The following is a 5,495-nucleotide window of genomic DNA, read 5'->3' on the forward strand; positions in this document are numbered from 1 at the left end:
TTAAAAAAACGAAGATCATGGCATCTGGCCCCATCACTTCCTGGCATATAGAAGGGGAAGAAATGGAAGCAGTGACAGATTTTATTTTCTTGGGCTCCAAGATCACTGCAGACGGTGACTATAGCCATGAAATTAAAAGACGCTTGCTCCTTGGGAGGAAAGCTATGGCAAACCTAGACAGCATAGTAAGAAGCAGAGACATCACCTTGCCGACAAAGGTCCGCATAATCAAAGCTATGGTTTTCCATCCCTGTAGTAACGTATGGCTGTGAAAGCTGGACTATAAGGAAGGCTGAGCGCCAAAGAATTGATGCCTTCGAACTGTGGTGCTGGAGAAGACTCTTACGAGTCCCCTGGACTGCAAGGAGGTCAAATCAGTCAATCCTAAGGGAAATCAACCCTGACTGCTCATTGGAAGGACAGATCCTGAAGCTGAAGCTCAAATATTTTGGCTACCAAATGCGAAGAGAAAAGTCACTGGAAAAGACCCTGATGCTGGGAAAGATTGAAGGCAAAAGGAGAAGGGGATGGCAGAGGATGAGATGGCTAGATAGCATCACCGATGCAATGAATATGGACTTGAGCACACTCCGGGAGAGAGCGGAGGACAGGAAGGCCTGGCGTGCTATGGTCTATGGGGTCACAAAGAGTCGGACACGACTTAATGACTGAACAACAAGCAAAGGAAAGGGAACAAATTGGACACAGAGATTTAGCTGGGATAATAAATTGGCCACAGCTTTGTTGACTTTCACTTGAATAGGCTTGGCAGTGGCATGGGGCATGGATCCTGTCATTGGCCAGCCTGCCTGCTGTCTGATTCCCCCTTCCTGGCCTGCATGTCAGGAGTGCTGGTGGAGGATGACAGGGCCAGGGTTTCACCATGGCGCAGACTGCTAATCTGAACCCCTTTCCACCACCCCAGACGTGGCCAGCTCACAGCCCCCATGCTGGGCTGGACTTTACTTATTTATTTATTTAAAATGTTTCTTGGCCGCCTTTCAGGGCAGAAGTCCTCCCAAGGCAGCTTCCAGCAATAAAATACATAAAAACAGTTAAAATATTAAAAGTGATAAAAACATAAAAACAATAAAAAATAACAATAAAAGCCAACAATAAAACCAGCAACAGTGTTAACAGCAGTGCCAGCAATAATAGCAGTCATATCAAGAGAAGGCCAAGGTAAAATAATATGTTTTCAAGGCCTTCTTAAATGTCTGCAATGACGGAGCATGGCGGACCTCTGATGGCATCTTGTTCCAAGGGTGTGCAACCACTGCAGAGAAGGCCCTCTCACATGTGGCCTTGGTGCCACATCCCTGACACCCCTTATGGGAATCTCCACCATGGGGGATTCCCCTTCACCAATGGATCCAGCCCAGTGCTCATCACATCTACATAGTCATGACAAACGTTATAAAATGAAGCATCCACAAAGAATTTACTGATAGTCCAGATAAACTTCTTTACAATAGAATTGATTGCAATGGGGGAGGCAAAAAAAAACCCCTGCATTGTCTTTGCCAATTGGTGTGCAGGTAAAATTCCTTCCCAGCTCCATTAACTGGCAACAACCCCTGCCACTGCAAGACATCTTGCTACCTGGGCCATCTCTACACCAGCCTAAAGTCCTGCATTTAAAATGGGGCTTTCTGCTTCCGTTTTAAATGCAGGATCACACGACTCCCTTTTTCACCTGCTTCCTTTTCTCCCTCCCCTTCCCCTCCTTCTCCCCATATCTGAGTCTTCCATTATCTTTCATTGATCTCGTGCCTCTTCTTGCCATTTTTCCTCTTTTCACAGAGGAAACTGAAGCAGAACACAATGGGGTCATTTACTCATTAACTCATGCTCATTAACTGCGATCTATTTAAAAATGGAACAAAGGGCATTTAGTGCAGGAGATGCCCTGGAGGTTCACAGCGTCATGTAAAGAGCCTGCAAACTTTCATGAAGGAGCAATCTCAATTGCAGGAGAAAAGCTCTATGTGAAGTAACCCCTGGAGTGGGTGGGTGGGGACGTCAGTGACTGCAATGCTGTGGCCGCATTAGAGGCCTGCTTTTAGGGGCCTCAGCTTGAACCAGAGTGAGAACAAAGGAGAGAGTCCTCACTCTGGTTGGTCTGCCCCTTTGGCTCCACCCCCATCAAGCCCATCAGGATGTCGATTGGCTCAGCAGGCCTCTCCCTTGGAAGGTGCTACTGTCGCGGCTGAGCAGCTGCTCCTCACCAGCCTTTCCCTTCTTCGCTGCCAGCCTCATACCCACACAAATCGTGGCTCCCCAATAAGTGGGGAACTCAGCTTACTACGAAGAAACAGGGTGTGGATACTTTCGGTGGGGAAGCTCCTAGCAGTACCCAGTCACTGCTTTTCTGCTGGAAGCTAGATGCAGAATTGCCATTGACTGTCCACAGGGTGTGTGAGTATGTGCCTTTTCTCTGTGTACATCATGTTATATTCCACGTTTCCTCAAACTAGGGCTGATGGAACAGCCTCCCTTAGGGTACCATGTCCCTTCCCAAGGCCCCAATCTGGGCTTCCCAAGGCAGCCACGCCCCTTCCCCTGGCCCTGGCCTTGGCCCCACCCCCTTTCTCCCACCCACAGATCATTTGCTGGGTTGGTTTCTTGGCTTTTGTGATGTTTTTCCCCATTCTAAAAGGTTGAAATTCCCCTCCTAAGACTTAGTTACTGGCAGTGAGAGCTTTCAGCTAAAGTAGGCTGCATTTTTGGCCTCACCTGCCTTTGGAATGTGGCCCCCACCAGGCTCTCTGAAATGGAATTCAGCCCTCAAGCTGAGGCATATTCAGCACCCCTGTGCTATACATTACTGTCTCCACTTTTCTGCTAAGTGCTACTACTGGGAATGGGAAAGCTGCTACTTGGCCTGATTTTAAAATTATGAGCATAGCTTGGTTGCCACCTAAAACCTATTTATGTATGGTGGAAGTATCACCGCTGCAGGGGTGCTTTCAAATGGTGGGGGGGTAGCCCTTCAACTGCAGCTATTCCGTCTTTTCTTACTTAACAGATTTTCTGCAGGAAGAGAGAAGACAGAAGAATTGGGAAAACACAGGACAGCTACAAGTTGAAGATAATGATGTCTGGATCTCCCATAAAATGCCGTGATTGAGGTAAGGTGATGGCACCATAAAAGCCTTCTCTGGGAACAACCCAGCTCTGCACCCCTTTGGGTATTATTAACATCATCATGATAGAGTTGACCCACATGGAAAACTGCTCATAGATGTGACCACAATAGCATGTAACCCCTACTACGTGGAAGTAATAAGAGTGTGTACTGCACCTGATGCCTAGAACAGCTTCCCAAGCACATTGGCTCATGGGATTACCCTGCAAACAAATAAAATATTGCCGTTCTCTCTGACATCTTTTGAGTGGGTGTGCTATCATCCCTTCCTATCTTATAATAATATCCCACAGCTCTGTGACACTGTCTCTCTGCCAGTCTGTCTGTCCACCTTCCCCACCAGAATTGCTTTGCCAGCATAGGCGAAAGAAGTGCTGTTGGAAAGCTGGAAGGAAGGTAAGGTCATAGACTGTGTTGAGGAACCCAAATCCTTTTATCTAGGTGAAAATGTCACAAATGGTCCTACCTGGTAGGAACTGCATGGGGGGATATCACCATTTTAAGAAGGTATCATTGCCTTTCAGACATCATCAGCAATACTTACACCAATCCCCATCCTCATCTCAAGTCTATTTGCAAGTCATAGTAAAAAGTATCATACCAAAACAGGCCTGGAAGCAAAAGGCCAAGAATGAATGTGGCCACTGGCCACACACATAGAATGACAGTGCCTATGCACTCACCTGAAGCCTACCATTATGGTAGGCTCATCCATTCCTACCTTTAATGGGCATCTCACTAGTGGAAAGATTAACAATAAAAGGTAACTTGAAATCCAGCATTTTAAAACAAATATCCCATCCAATATAGATAAAATTAGAACCCAATGAACCTAATATATTTTTGGCAGGTCGGTGAGTGGGTGACTCTGATGATTCTGTGTAAAGCTATTTTTATTTTGGCAAAGGGGCTTTAATTGTGTATTAAGCTACGTTAATACATCTGTAGCTATACAAGGACCAATGTATAGAACTAATCAGAGCTAATCAAAATGAAGTAACTGCTTTAAGCTAATTTAATTAACACAGTGCCAACATACCCTCCACCCCCAAAAGCAATAGGGTGTCCAGTTACTTGGATATTCAACTTCCTGGTGAAACTTTCCCATGCTTCAATATTCCAGCGGTAGCATCTCAGGACTGAAAGCTGCTGGCTTTTGATATTTGTACTTTAAAAACAGAATATACTTTTCTTCACTGGGAAATTAGACAATATTGAAGATGATCATTGTTTAGTAAATAAATCTACCAAATAATTCAATATTTGGAAGGAAAGCAAAATAAACAGTAGCAGAGAGATGCAAAAGAAATACCACTCAAAATACCTCTATGCAGCTGGAAGTCCATAAGGACTGTTGGATTGTAACTGGTTGATAATACACACTTTGGCGCTGCACCACAAGAATAGTAGGAACTAAAAAAGGTACCAAGAAGGAAAATGGGTGGGAAATAAACCCAAATTTAGTGAAGGTATGAACATCATCACTTTGTCTTCACAGTTCACAGTGATATAGCACAACAGTATTTATGGCAGATTTTTGAGATCCCCAGCACAAAGTCTACTGCACAGTGCCAGCCTGCAGTGGGAGATCAGATATTTGATTCTGTTGAGCAATGTGTCAAATCTCAGGTTCACATGCCAAATTCAGCCCACTGGGGGTCCCTCTCCGGTGCTCCAGGTTTCCTCGGCAGTCATGCCCCCTTTTCCCCACTGCCAATTGTTTGGTGGTTTCCCCGCTTTCGCAGTTCCCCCTGCCCCATTATAGAAGGTTGAAATGCCTTGGGCATCTCCACACCAGCCTAAAATCCTGCATGTAAAATGGGGCTTTCTGCTTCCGTTTTAAATGCAGGATCACAACGACTCCCTTTTTCACCTGCCTCCTTTTCCCCCTCTCCTTTTCCCCTCCTTCTCCCCCATATCTGAGTCTTCCATTATCTTTCACTGATCTCGCTCCTCTTCTTGCCGCTTTTCCTCTTTTCACGGAGGAAACTGAAGCAGAACACAGTGGGTGATTTGATAACTCATTATCTGCGATCTATTTAAAAATGGAACAAAGGGCATTTAGTGCAGGAGACGTCCCGGAGGGTCACGGCGTCATGTAAAGAGCAAACTTCAGTGAAGAAGCAATCTCAAACATAGGGTAAAAGCTTCATGTGAAGAAAGCCCTTGTAAGACTTAGGGCTTTTCTAGGTGAGGCGTTTAACCCGCCACTGTCTGCTGCTTCTGCTTCCAGCTTCTTTTCAGGGCTAATATCTACACATGGGTTTTTTTCCTTCTCTGCCTTTCTGTATGTTCTGTTACATAACTTCTAGGAGGCATGGTGGCATAGCAAAATTGTTCAACTACA

The sequence above is a fragment of the Heloderma suspectum genome, chromosome 1 (genome assembly GCF_057233095.1).
Source record: "Heloderma suspectum isolate Gila_16-S chromosome 1, 16-S_ref, whole genome shotgun sequence".
NCBI classification, from domain to species: domain Eukaryota; kingdom Metazoa; phylum Chordata; class Lepidosauria; order Squamata; family Helodermatidae; genus Heloderma; species Heloderma suspectum.